Source organism: Typopeltis vanoorti, chromosome 8 (assembly GCF_054136105.1).
Source record: "Typopeltis vanoorti isolate ZY-2024b chromosome 8, IOZ_Tvanoo_1.0, whole genome shotgun sequence".
In the NCBI taxonomy this organism is placed as follows: Eukaryota; Metazoa; Arthropoda; class Arachnida; order Uropygi; family Thelyphonidae; genus Typopeltis; species Typopeltis vanoorti.
The window spans coordinates 23,532,404-23,546,825 of NC_143556.1; the positions used below are offsets into that span (position 1 = coordinate 23,532,404).

Here is a 14,422-nt window from a genome sequence, read left to right on the forward strand (position 1 = left end):
AATTTAATGTGGGGAAAATTTACAGTGAAACTTATTTTCACCTATGGTTCCACAGAAGGCTTTCCTAAGGAAGAAGTGCTTTTCTCATGTAGTCATTAGAGAAAGCAGCTAACATAAAGAAAATGGTAAAGCTAGTTGTTGCTAGAGATCTAAATAGCAGGGTAGGAAATGAATCCCAGTCATACAGAAATGTTTTGAGAAATTTGGAAAAAAAGGACAAGGCTAATAATGGGAAGTATCTGCTAGACTTCTTTTCAGGATATAGATCAGTCATTACCAACATCATGTTTTAACATAAAAAAGTGTACAAGTTCACATGGAGAGAAGGCACAAGCAATATGAAAAGTCTCACTGCCTATGTTATTGTTGATAATGTTACCTTCATGCTGGCTCAAGATGCAAGAATATATAGAGGATTTCAAATCGGAAACGATTATCACTTAGTTCTAAGCAAATAAAAAATGAATATTACATTGAAAGAACAATATGCTAGAAAGTTTTAAAAAGAATTAAGGTTGCACACCTTTTATAGGTGAACTATAGACTCAGCTATACAAGCATTATTGAAGAAAATAATGAAACAGTTTGAAAACAAGAACTGAACCTTGCAGTTTCATTGGCAACCTCTGAACAAAATGTTGATTCAGCTATAAAAGTATGTAGTGAAGTTGTCTGCAAGGACAGAAAAATAACAACACCATGGGGATACCAGAGGTTCAGAAAGTAGTCCTGGAAAAGATGGAAGCATGCCAAAGGTCCTAACAAATAAGTTGAAAGATGCCCTAGAAGAATTCAGAGAAGAATATAAGAAATCTAAGCTGCATGTAAAAGCAGCTAGAACAAAAGACTTTTGTGGAAAGACTTTGATAAGAATATAGAAGATAAATATCAGTAAGGTGGCAAAATGTTCTTTAGACTATTGAAAAAACTTAGAAATAAAGGAAAGAGTACTGTGAAAAGGAATCAGAGACAACAAAAGGTAACACGAAAAGTTAAGATAAAGATATTTTGGATGTCTGGAGTAATTATTTTGAAATGAATAAGCAGTAATGGAAGAGTAGTAGAAAATATTCAAGAGGAATGCAAACAGTAGTACATATTAATCCTTGAGATAGAAAAGCTGTGAAAAGTCTGAAAAGGCAGCAAGAGTAAATGCTATTTGACCAGAAATGAACAAATATGGAAGTATAAAAGTTTTGCAGTGGTTATACTGCCTGCTAGGAAGGCTGAATTTCAGATGATTGGAGTAGAGTTCTCTTAGTTCCCATCAATAAAAAAGGGGAAGAAAATAGAATATGAGAATTACAGAGAAATTTTTCTACTTGGTGTTCCATTAGAGAGCACTCTGCACAGATTTATGGAAGAATACTTGAGAAGAGGTTAAGAAAAATAGCAGAACAGAAACTTGGAAAAGCTGGGTTCGGGCTAAATAGAGATTGATAAGATCAGATTTTCACTTTAAGACAAATGGTTGAAAAATCATGTTAATATAACAAGAATCTGTACTTAGTTTTTTAGATCTAGAAAAGGCATACAACAAGGTGCCCAGAGAAAAGTTGTTATAGGTCAGGTTACAATTGAAATAAATACAGGAAGGTAGTTTGATGTAAAATCAGTTGTAAGAGAAGGGTGCACACTATTTCCACTTTTATGAAGAGCTGTAACATCTAGTGGTTAGGACATTACCACTAAGTAAATTTCTTAATTTTGTTGGGGGGTTTGAAGGTAGTCTTAATGTTGTATTTAAGTAGTGTTCTATCTATTTTTTCTGAAATGCCCCTAACGTAGGGTAATATGGCTATGGCATGCTTGTAATTTTCTGTTTTTAGTGCATTTTTATGGAGGATCTTGTGAACTATTTTTTATTATAGCCATTTTTTACAAATGTTTGGTTAATGATTTCAAATTCTTGGTTCAGAGTTTGTTCATTGGAGCAAATTGTTAGGGCTCTGTGTTTGAGGGTGCTGATGTCTCCTAGTTTTTATTGGATGGTGGTATGAATTTTTATGTATGTATTGGCTTGTGTGTGTAGGTTTGTGGTAGACTGTGAAGAAGAGACAGCCTGAGGGAAGACGTGTGTCTAGAAAAGGAAGAGAGTTGTTGTTGTTTTCAATTTCGATGGTAAATTGGACATGTTTGTGTTGTTTGTTCAGGTGGCTTAGGAATGTATTTAATGTTTTGCCATACCTCAGCCATACCTTACATTAGGGGCATTTCAGAAAAAATAGATAGAACACTACTTAATTTTGTATAGTGCAGTGTTATGTAGCTTGTATTTTATACAATGTATTTTTCCTGATGATGACCTCAATACAAAGGTTGAAATGTTGAATGTTACTTTCCTAATGTTAAGTAAAGTAATTATTCTAACACGTGTGTTGTCTCCATAAATTCTTCACTATGAATGCTGACCACTGTGTGTAACCTTAAAAGAACAAACTTCACTCTTGGTACTTGATGTGCTTTTTCCAAATATACAAAACTTAAGAAAACAGATCATTGTTGTATTCTTCTAATTTCTCAGTAGTTTGTCATAAAGTGGAAATCTCATCCTCTGTGTGGGCTAAACCCAGCTGGTTCTCCTCCAAGTATTTTGTCTGCACCTCATTTTCATATTCTGTTTTGTTTCTCTTATAGGTAAGAAGTATGACTACTCTGCTCGTCATCTGGAATTCCACTTTCACCAGGGGCTTCTGAATTATGCAGTGTAACTGCTGTAAGACTTTTTATATCTCCTTATTTGACCATTTCTGGTCGAATGTCACCTCATTTGTGTGCTTTCCACTTTTACCACATGGGTGGTTTTTCTACCTCAAGTATTAATATGCACTCCTGAGTACTTGCATTCCTCTGAAATATTTTCTATGATTGTTATGTCACTTATTGTTTATTTAGCAATCTTTCAAAGTAATTTCTCCAGATATCCAGAATATCTTCAGTTTTGATTTTCATGTTATCTTTTTCACCTCTGATTCCTTTTATTGTACACTCTCCTTTATTTCTAAAATTTTTAGATATTTTCCAGAACATGTTGCTACCTTCTTGATATATATTTTCTATATTCTTTCCAAGGTCTCTCCATGACTGAGATTCAGAACATTATCATAACTATTATTTTTCAGGAAATAACAATGGCTATTAAATATTAATTATAATAACTTTAATTAATACTTTCCTATATTTCACAGCATTACATTGCCAACATCAGGGATCACATAAACAATCATATGTGCATGCAGGCACTAACACAGCAAATGAAGCTGAAGATAGGCAACCAAAGTCAGGCTTAGTCCTAAATGGTGCCCTCTAGTGTACTAAATTGGGTAGCCATTGGGCTGAAGATCTGAGGATGAGTGCTTCCATATTTAGGGCAGTCTCATTCACCCAGATTTGTTGAGATTTGGAAGGTTCTTCAGGACTGAGGCAGATTTAAGGAATAGCCTCTCATATTTGTATTTGCTGCAGTGTCAATGGCCTTCTTCCAGTGTACCCTATGTAGGGTGTCCAGAGCATGGTCAGCAAGTCCTGAGTGTCTATAATGATAGAACTGGATGTAGTTCTTGAATTTAGAACTTTCAATATTGGCTGTACTGCCTGTTTGACCGTAGTAGGACAGCTTGCAACTGCAAGGAACCTAGTAGACATCTGGTAGGTCTAGGGAATGTGGCTGGTCTTTGGTGGAGCAGATAAGGGATGCCAACTTTTTATGTGGTCTGTAAGTTGTTATATTTCCTTAGGATTTGTGTTAATTTTTTGGATGTGCCCTGGATATATGGAATGGTGATAGATCTTGAGTAATCTCTGCTCTGAAGGGGGGGGGGGGGGATCACAGTTACAGGGTTGTAATATTTTTGGGGAGGATTTTAGCCATTGGCTAAGAAAGTGTTGAGAATATGGTCAAGTTCAGTAGTTATGGCACTGTTATCAGAACTGATTAATTTTGCCTTGTTATATAGGATCTTATAATCCCATATTGTTGGGATGGGGAATGGTATGAGTGCTGGTGAATGCATCAACCTGTACACTCATTCTCAGATCTTCAGCTCAATGGTCAAGACCACCCAATCTAGCCAACTAGGGGGGGGGGTGCCATTTAGGATCCTAAGCCCGGCTTTGGTTTACTTTTCTTCAGCCTCATTTGCTCGGTGTTAGTGCCAGCATGCACATATCATTGATCGCTGATGATAACAATGTAATGTTGTTGAAATGTAGGAAAGTATTAATTAAAGTTATTGTAATTAATATTTTACTATACTAATTTCCTGAAAATGAATAGTTATGAGTAACCAACATATAATCTACATATAGTCTACATATAACCAGCATATAGTCTATCTACCAGAACATAATTATCAATTAACATAAAAAAAATTCAGTTAAGAATGAATAATAATAAATTATCAAATAATAGTGAAATTGCAGTGACTTTCACTATATTTTTTTCTAAATTTCACTATATTTCTCTAAGTTTTCTGTTATAAGAATTGATTATAGTTTCATTTTTTTAATCCATAATAAAGCATATAAAAACTGTACTTTAGCTAGATAGATTTTAATGAAATTTGGTATATGACAGTATTAATAAAATGTGTCAAGTCATTTCAGTTTTGGGTTAAAATTAGACATGATTTAGAATGATACAGAATTATGTATTATATATAATTTTAAAAATAGATCAAAAACATCTCCATAATTAGTTGTAATGACAGTGAATGAAATCACTATACAAGATGTGGCTGCATTATCTGGAGAAAGCTTTTTTCACCCAGCATTCTGAATCGCAAATTCAAGAAAACTTAGGCAATTAGGGTGGATGCAGGAGGAGATTGTGTGTGAAGACACCCAAGATGAGTGAGTGTGAGAAGGACCGAGAAGGGTGGGTCGTAATCTCTTAAGGAAAAATATTGAATAGGGGAGTCAGTTCAGGAAGTAAAGATTGTTGGGGCCTAAAGAGATGCTGCAATTTCTATATACTAATCCCAGAAGTATTAAGAACAAGTGGGAGGAGTTTTTTGAGTTTTTAGCATTGGTTAGTGCAACTTCACCAAAGGTTATATGCATGGTGAGACATGGCTAACAGCAGATGATGTAGTTACAAGGAAGGGTTTAATATTTTCAGAAAAGATAGGGTGGAGAAGGGAGGGATACTGCTGATGATAGCACATGAATTACAGCCAAAAAGAATAGCAGATAGGTGAAAGGGTGGGTGTTCATTTGAAATGGTCTAGTGTGAGATCAGAACTAAATGGGCCAAGGGATTCCAGGAATGATCTGGAAGCCATGCATCCTCAAATTAGTATTCCTTCCTGGAATACTAATTTGGTCTTGATGTGGGAGATTGTAAAAAAGGAGTAATATTCTGTCAAGAAGGGGTATATGTGAAACTACAAAACAGGTATTTATGACAAGCTTAGTCGGAAGCTTGAAGCTGTGCCATGGCATAAAACCCTGCAAGAGAAGGATATTATCATGCATCTAGAGGAAGCTATATTAAATTGTATACATAAGGTAAGGAGGGTTAATCAGGTAGGAGTTAGATCGATGAATAATATCATTAAGCATGAGCCTCAGAAAAAGAAAATGCTGTGGAGGGTATGTAATGAGAAAGGTAACCAGCAAGCTCATGAGCAGTACAAGGGTCAGCCAAGAAAGGTTACCAATATGGTAAGGAAGGCAAAATCAGATTACTAGAAGAAACTAGCCAAGCAGGCCAAAGGCAATTGGCCTGCTTGGCTAGTTTCACTATTTGCTAAATACAAGGAAGAATATAATAAATTTAGTTTAATCCTTTATCCAAGTGTGAGCAAATAAAGTTTGCGCCTGAAAATATCTTCAGGACTGAGGTAAGGTGGTGCATCTGTTGGCAACTCGTAGCAAAGGTGAACCAAGCTCTCATCACTTCTTGTCTCAGCATCTCTCACCATGCAAAGCACATCTCCTTGTAGACATATATAATGCTATGCATTAAGGGAAGGGCCACTATCCAGACCAGTTTTGACCTTTATTGAGGTCTCATCAGTGGGAGGCAGACCCAGAAGTGGTGACACTAAGGCAGAAGCAATGGAGAGGTCATATTTACCTATACGAGTTGCCAACTGGTGTACCACCTTATTATTAAATTACTCTGGATTTAGAGAAAGATGTTGGAAGTTTATTTTGCACTTGGTTAGACTATAATAAATTTAGTTTAATCCTTTATCCAAGTGTGAGCAAACAAAGTTTGCACCTGAAAATATCTTCAGGACTGAGGCAAGGTGCTTTGCATGGTGGGAGATGCTGAGACGAGGAGTGATGAGAGCTTATTCCACCTTTGCTACGAGTTGCCAACAGATGCATCACCTTGCCTCAGTCCTGAAGATATTTTCAGGTGCAAACTTTGTTTGCTCACACTTGGATAAAGGATTAAACTAAATTTATTATAGTCTAACCAATCATCATCATCATCATCATCATCATCAAATTCCTGCCATGTACCCTCAAGGGGTGTACAGGATATGACAGTACTACATGAAAAAATTACATCATTACTAACTTCCTATCTACAATTTTCCTCCAAATCAGTCTGTTACTTGTCAAGACTCCAACATTATCAGATCTTATATTTCTATCGTCTAAGGCACTTTGTACCGTATCAATCCACCTATATCTTGGTCTTCCTCTGGGTCGTTTTCCTGCCAACCTGGCAGAGAACACTTGTTTTGCTAATCTTTCCTCTCCCATTCTATTTAAGTGACCATACCATCTGAGATTAGCTCTGCTAACGCATTCCTGGATGCTGACAATGTCAAGTTCTTTCCTAATATCCTCATTTTTAATATGATATTGCCATTGATGCCATCTGTTCACGCCTCTAATCTTTCTCAGGACTCTCATATCTGCGGTCTCTAGTCTTTGGTCAAGTGTTTTACTTCTGACCCAGCTCTCAGATCCATAAGTTAAAATTGGTTTGAACACAGTCTTGTATACAGCTAATTTAGTGTTCCGACTAATTTCTTTCTTATTCCATATGAATTTATTCAATTGACTTCCCACGATACCAGCTTTGCTGATTCTGTTGTCTATTTCTATATTTAGTTTACCATCTTCAGTAAAATTGTGCCTAAGTAGCTGAAATGTTTTACTTGTTCCACAGGTTCTCCATTCACAACACAGTTGACATTTTCAATGATTCTGCCTATTTTCATTGTCTTTGTTTTTTTATTGCTGATTTTCATACCATATCTATTACAACAGCCATTCAATTTAGTCAGAGAATCTTGCAGACTTGTAGCGGATTTATTTAGAAGTATAACATCATCCGCATAAAGCAAAGAGCTGACATTAACATCTCCAATTTTGATATCAGGTTTAATACCACATTCCTTCATAATGTGATCCATATAGATAATGAATAACAGAGGGGATAATGTACATCCTTGTCTCACACCAGATTTAACATTAAACCATCTTCCTGTACTTCCTTCAATTCTAACTGCTGACTCACAACTCAAATAAAGACTAAGTATTGCTTGATATAATGCCCCATTGACACCATATAACTGCAGCGTATTGAATAGCTTCTCTCTTGGCACCTTGTCATATGCCTTTTCCAAATCGACAAAACTTAAATACAGATCTTTGTTATATTCCCATGCTTTCTCGACTATTTGTCGTAAAGTGAAGATCTGATCCTGACAGCCTCTATTTGGCCTGAATCCAGCTTGTTCTTCACCAAGCTTTTCTTCCACAATTCTTCTCAACCGTTTCTCAAGTATACTTGCATAGATCTTGCCAGGAACACTCAGTAGGGAAATACCTCTGTAATTCTCACATTCAGTTTTATTTCCCTTTTTATATATGGGTACTATGACAGCTCTCCTCCAATCATCGGGAATTCGTCCCTCTGTCCAGGCTTTCTGAACTATGCAGTGCAGCCACTGTAAGACTCTTATACCACCATACTTCAGCATTTCTGGTCGAATATCATCTACTCCTGCTGCCTTTCCACATTTCAAGCCTTTGATGGCTTTTTCTACTTCAAGTATGGATATGTATTCCTGACTGCATGCCTGGTCAGTGTTTTTTATCACTGTGCTGTCATCACTGCTTGTTTCATTTAGCAGTTTTTCAAAGTAATTACTCCATACTTCAAGGATATCTTTTTCTCCTGTTTTCATTTCACCTTTATCATCTCTAATTCCTTTTAAGCACTCTTTCCTCCATTCCTAAGCTTCTTCAACAACCTCCAGAATATTTTGCCACCTTCTTGATATTTATTTTCTATATTCTTGCCAAAGTCCTCCCATGACTTTTGTTTAGCTAGTTTTACACACTGTTTAGCTTTCTTACATTTGTCTCTGTATTCTGTAAGAGTAAAAGCTGACTTATTTGCCAGGAACTTTTGATATGCTTTCTTCTTTTCCTTCACTGCCTCTTTAACTTCCTGTGTCCACCAGGGAGTTCTGATTTTTTTATCTTTGCACACAACCTCACCACATGCCTCTCTGGCAGAATCAATCAATGTTTCCTCCAGCGTTTGCCACTGAATCTCCAAGGTTTGATTCCTGTTCTCAAACTCTTTCATTTTCTTTTCAATAATATTTCTGTATTTTAGTCTACAGTTTACATCTGAGAGCTGCTCAACTTTTATTCGCTTTAAAACTTTCTTACATGTTATACTTTTCAATATGAAATTCAATTTTATCCTGCTCAAGACTAAATAGTGATCACTTCCAATTTCAAATCCTCTGTACACTCTGGTGTCCTGCACCAGGGAGAAAACATCACTATCAACAATAACATAGTCAGTGAGACTTTTCTTATTCCTAGCCTCTTCTCTCCATGTGAATTTGTGCACATTTTTATGTTGGAACATGGTGTTAGTAATAACCAGTCCATGTCCTGAGCAGAAATCCAACAGATATTTGCCATTATTATTAGCTTTGCTCTTTTCTCCAAATTTTCCCAAAATATTTTTGTATGTCTCACAATCATTTCCTACTCTACTATTTAGATCCCCAACAAGGACCAACTTTTCCTTTTTCATTGTGTCAGTTGCTTTTTCTAAAGCCTCAAAAAATTCCTCCACTTCTACCTTAGTAGAACCTTCTGTGGGACCATAGGCACAAATAAGTCTCATTGTCCAGTTCCCCATTCTCATATTTGCCCACATTACTCTACTTGAGACTGACTGCCATTCAAGAAGATTAGCCTCGTATTTTGTGTTGAATACTATGGCTACTCCTTCTTTTCCTTGATTGTTATTGCCTGAATATAACATTTTGTATTTATTGCTCAGAAAGATCTCACCAGTTTTGGTCTTTTTTGTTTCAGTTCACCCCTATTATGTCGATCTGGTACTTATCTAATTCCTGAGCTAGCTCCATTTCTTTGCCATTCAGGCTTCTTACGTTGATAGTACCGATCTTTAACTCTGGTGATGTTGAGTTGGGGTTTGTTTTCAGATTTGTTCCAGTAGCTGACTTTTCGCTGTTCGCCCTGGTTCCCTGGCGAAAACAACGGGGGCCTTGTTTAACCAGGCGACGCCCCATCCGGCATGAAATTTTGTCATGTTGTACCATCATTTTTTATTTTGGTTTAACCAATAAGAATACAATTTGGTCGGCTAAATCCCAAATTGCCAGTCCATCCTCGTTCGTTCAGTATCAAAGTAGATACCCAACAGGGTGCACCATGAGAAGGTGAGGATTGGACATTAGGTCAGAAGCCCTGGTCGGTTCTCCGCATTCCTTTAAAGGCTATGTGGAGGTCTCCTCTCAGTTATACAGCTTTGACCCTTAAGCACCCCTAGTCTAACCAAGTGCATAATAAACTTCCAACAAGGAAGAATGACTATGGAAGAATAACCTTAATGAGTGCTGATGGTAACAAGGTGACAGAAGCAAATAAAATTGAGTTACTGAGTGACCACTTGGCAAGCATACATCATCAAAGTGAGATTAATTAAAGCTGTGACATAGGTGATGGACCAATGTGAAAACAGAGGCAGATGAGCTTGGAGGTTCTTAGGATATTGCAGAATCTCAGTGTAAATGCAACTGTGGGATTAATGGGATACCAGCTCGTGTTTTAGGAGAATGTGCAAGGGAACTGGCACTGCCTCTAACTAGGCTGTTTAAGTCTCAGCTCTGGTAGAATTCCAAGGAAGTGGATAAAAGACAAAATAGTTCCCTTACATAAGGGAGGTTCTAAGACTTCAGTAGTAAATTATAGATCAATCAGTATCTCATGAGTGGTGGTAAAAGTACTAGAAAAATTGGTGAAAAAAGAGAATTCAAGAATGGATGGATAAGAATACGATACTTTCAGGGACAGCATGGCTTTGTGAAGGTGCATTCATGCTTTAGTAATTTACAAACTTTTTATAATAGTGACAACTAAGTTGGATAAAGGAAATGGCTATAGGATGATTCTGCTGGATTTTGCAAAGGCATTTGACCAAATACCACATGGACTTCTATTACGCAAATGAGAAAAAAATGAGGATATATATATGACACTGTTTATGTCGAAAACAGGGTGGCTGCTGGACAGATATCAGAAAATGGTTCAGAGAGGAATAGAATTCAGGCAAAAGCTGGTGACTTGTGCTGCAACGTTCAGTGTTAGGACCACTACTGTTCAATTTGTACATAAATGATATAGGAAATATGCAGTTGTTTGTTGATGATACAGAATTAGGTAGAGCAATAGTGAATCAAGGTGATGTGGAGAGCTTGCAGGATGATTTAAATAGACTGTCAGTATAGGCAAAAGAAAATGGATGTCAGTTTAATATGTAGCAATGTAAAGTTATGTATGGAGCTGCTAGAATTAAAGAGAAATGTTCAGAGCCCTGTAACAAAAAATGTATTGAATGAAATTCGACTAAACTTGGTGAAAGTTCACTCTGGAACATGGGGTTTTGATTTACAGAAGATAAAAAATAATACAGCATTCTGCCACCAGGAGACATTTGGCACTATAATTTCATGGTTTGGGATTAATTAAACAGTAATGGCTAGAAGAGATACGACAAATCAGTTTTTGTGTTTGTATAACTTACTAATGTGATTCAATATGCCCTCCTTTCAGATGTTCTAAGAACTGCATTCCATGAATGGCATTTTCTTTAGCATAATGCAACAGATCTGCTTTGATTTGCCTCACATGCTGCATTATTCTGTCTTTCAAGGTTGCTAAATCAGGAACATGCCCTTCATACACCATGCATTTCAGATGGCCCCCACAACCAAAAGTCACAGGGATGGGATTGAAATCAGGCAAACGAAGTGGCCATGCTGTGAGAAATGCATGACTAATCACTCTGCATTCAGTGAAGTCTTTCATAACATTTGCTGTACCGACAGTCCAATGTGAGGTGGTTCTCCATCCTGCATGAATATGGTAGAGTCAAGGCATCTTTGCTGCTGCAGTTGCAGAACAATAAAGCTTTATAGCTTCTCTTGATACTTAACAGCAGAGACAGTACAAGTCACTGGTCCTGTCAGGCAAAGTTCTTTGAAAAAGTATGGACCGATAATAAACAGTGCAGTGAAACCACTGTACTGTGATTTTCAGTGAGTGTAAAGGGGTCTGATGGAACACATGAGGATTATTTGCAGCCCAAAGAAGGCAATTGTGTGAGTTAACACTACCATTCAGTTTCATGACCATGCATCATCCACCTCCATTTGAGCTAAGAACATCATGACAAACTGCAGTTGAGTTTTCATATCACCATGAAGCAAAGCTTGAGTGTGAGAGCTCTTGTAGGGATAAAACCTCAGCATTTGACACAGGATTTTCCACACAGTTGAATATGGCATGTCCAGTTGCCTTGATATTATCCATGCACTGCTGGCCCTTGTGATGGCAGTTGCAACTTCATCAATTTGTTGAGGAATAATCTGTTTGTGCCCTCGTCCTGGTCTCACTGCTAAAGATCTGCTACTTTCAAAAATCATTTTTCTAAGATTTGTTATTGTCATTGAACCTTTTCTCCTATCCTTCAAATGCTGAATTCTTGAACCATGGCATTAGCGTTACCACATTGTTAATAGTAAAGCTTGACTAGCAATGCACATTCCCGTAAGGTGAGATCCATGGCACTTCAGTCTTATCAGAATGACGCAAATCCATTTCGGCCTTCCTTATATCCACCAATTCATCAGTAGAAACTGTAAAATTATGCAATTCTAGCACCAATTGTCTGCTGGTGACAGAATTTTATAATTTTTCTTTTTTAATTTTCTAATTTCTATAAATCAAAACCCCATGTTCTCAGGTGTACTTACACCAGGTTTGGTTGAATTTTGTCAAATTGTATTGGACACAATACAACAACACAATACATCACCTTATCTCCACCAATGATTACTTGGTTGAGATAAGGAAGCTGTTATTCCTCTTTATAAGGCATTGATACATCTGCATTTGGATTACTGTGCTCAGGTTTGTCTTCTGGGTTTCTTGGGGATCAGGAAGTTGTGAAGAGATTTCAGAGGTGAGCAACCAAGATTGTGAGTGGTCTATGGAGCATTTTCCTTATGAGGATGGATTGAAGGTGTGTAGAGTGCAGAAGTTGGTTGATAGGCAAAAAAGGGGATATGGGAGAAATATTCAAGTTACTCAAAGGTTTTAATAGGATTAATGCATGTGAAATGTTTTAACACTTGGCTAGAATGGGGAAGAACAAGTAGTCATCCCTAAAAGTTGAATAAAAGTGTGGTTAGTAGGGACTTGTGCACTAGATTTATCGCTTGGAGAGTGGTAAATGAATGGGTTACCTAAATCAGTTGCGATTGCTTTAACTGTTAACAGTTTCAAGAAGAGGGATGATAGATTGTGTGGGTAGTTTGGATTGTCTGCAACGAGTCTTCAGATTCAGTAGAGGTGCCCTTACAGTAATAATAATGATTAACTAAACTTACACACGTAACCACTCTAATTAAATTATTTTTAATAAGTATTTCATCCTAAGTATCCTAGGACATCATCAGTATAGTTATTTCAAACAATACTAGGAATAACATACAGTTAGGGTGCTTATAATGGAATCCCACTATGCATGCAGTAACGTGTCATAGAATTAAATTAAAATAAATATATCTGATAAAAAAAATACTAAATAAATAAATTAGATTAAATTAAAATAAAATGACACATATAAATTTATTTTACACAATTAAGGATGACAATTTTCCAGACTTTAGGGATAGTAAGAACGTCATTATGGTTTAAGTTGGGTCTGTGACGTAGGGCTTCAGCACTTTCTTTATATAAATGCTCATGTTTATATAAGGATCTATGTAGAAGTTTGGTGTTTTTCCATTTGATCCTATGGTTTGGATTTTCAATCCTGTGTTGTGTGAGGCCAGATTTGTGCAGTTTAATAAGACTGATATGGTCTTGGTGTTCAGAGATGCATTTACTAATAGATTTTCCTGTTTGTCCATAGTAAGACATCTTACAGGAACATGGAACTTTGTAAATACCAGGTAGCATCAAAGGTGAGAGTTGTCTTTAAGAGAAGGTAACAAATTATAGATCTGGTTGATTGGTTTGTAGATAGCAGGAAGTTTGTATTTCTTCATAATTTTTGACAGATGTTTGGAGTTGCCTTTGACATACGGTATGGGAATTCTACGGACTTGTTCTTATTTAGATCGATGTGTGGGGAGGTGACTGATGTTTTTTTTTTTTTTTTTTTTTTGGATTGTATCCAAAATTTTTGATGATTTCCAGTTCTTGGTTTAAAGATTCTTCGGAGGAGCAAAATCTGTGTGCTCTTGCTACTAATGATTTAATGATGATGCCATATTTTTGAGATGGATGGTGAGCAGATGAATTGTGAAACCTAATGACCTGAAAATGTTGGCTTACAATAGATAGAACTGGAGATGGAATCATCTTCTTTTCATTGGATGTGTAAATCCAGAAAGGAGATACCTTGTGATGATTCTTTTTCTAGTGTGAATTTGATGTGAGGATGAAGAATGTTGGTTTTATCTAGAAAGAGGTATAGTTCTTGTTCAGAATGACTCCAGATGGCAAAGACATCATCAACATATCGTAACCAAATTTTTGGTTTAGGTTCAAATGCGAAAATGTTTTCTTCAAGGTGTTCCAAAAAAAGGTTGGCTAAGTTTGGTGATAAGGGAGCGCCCATTGCTGTTCCTTCCTCTTGCTTATAAATTTTTTCCTTCCATGTGAGGAATAATTCCACAATATCAGATGGAAATTTTTGAATTAACAAGTCTATTGTTTCCTTGTGGGGAATATTAGTGAAGAGGAAGACGATGTTGAAGCTAATTAGCATGGCTGTTTCTGATAGTTAAATGTCTTTTATTTTTGTGTGAAAATCTGGAATTTTTAATTGGTGAGGCAGTGTGACCTATGAGAGGACGGAGAAGGTTAGACAAAAATCTTGATAATTTGTAAT

The 14,422-nt window shown here is 36.6% G+C and overlaps 1 protein-coding gene across 2 annotated transcripts in view; it reads left to right on the forward strand.

The window, feature by feature from the left end:
• Positions 1-14,422, forward strand: part of LOC150103850 (carnitine O-acetyltransferase-like) — a 187,441-nt gene that overhangs the window by 117,129 nt on the left and 55,890 nt on the right. The gene's annotated exons all lie outside the window — the stretch shown is intronic.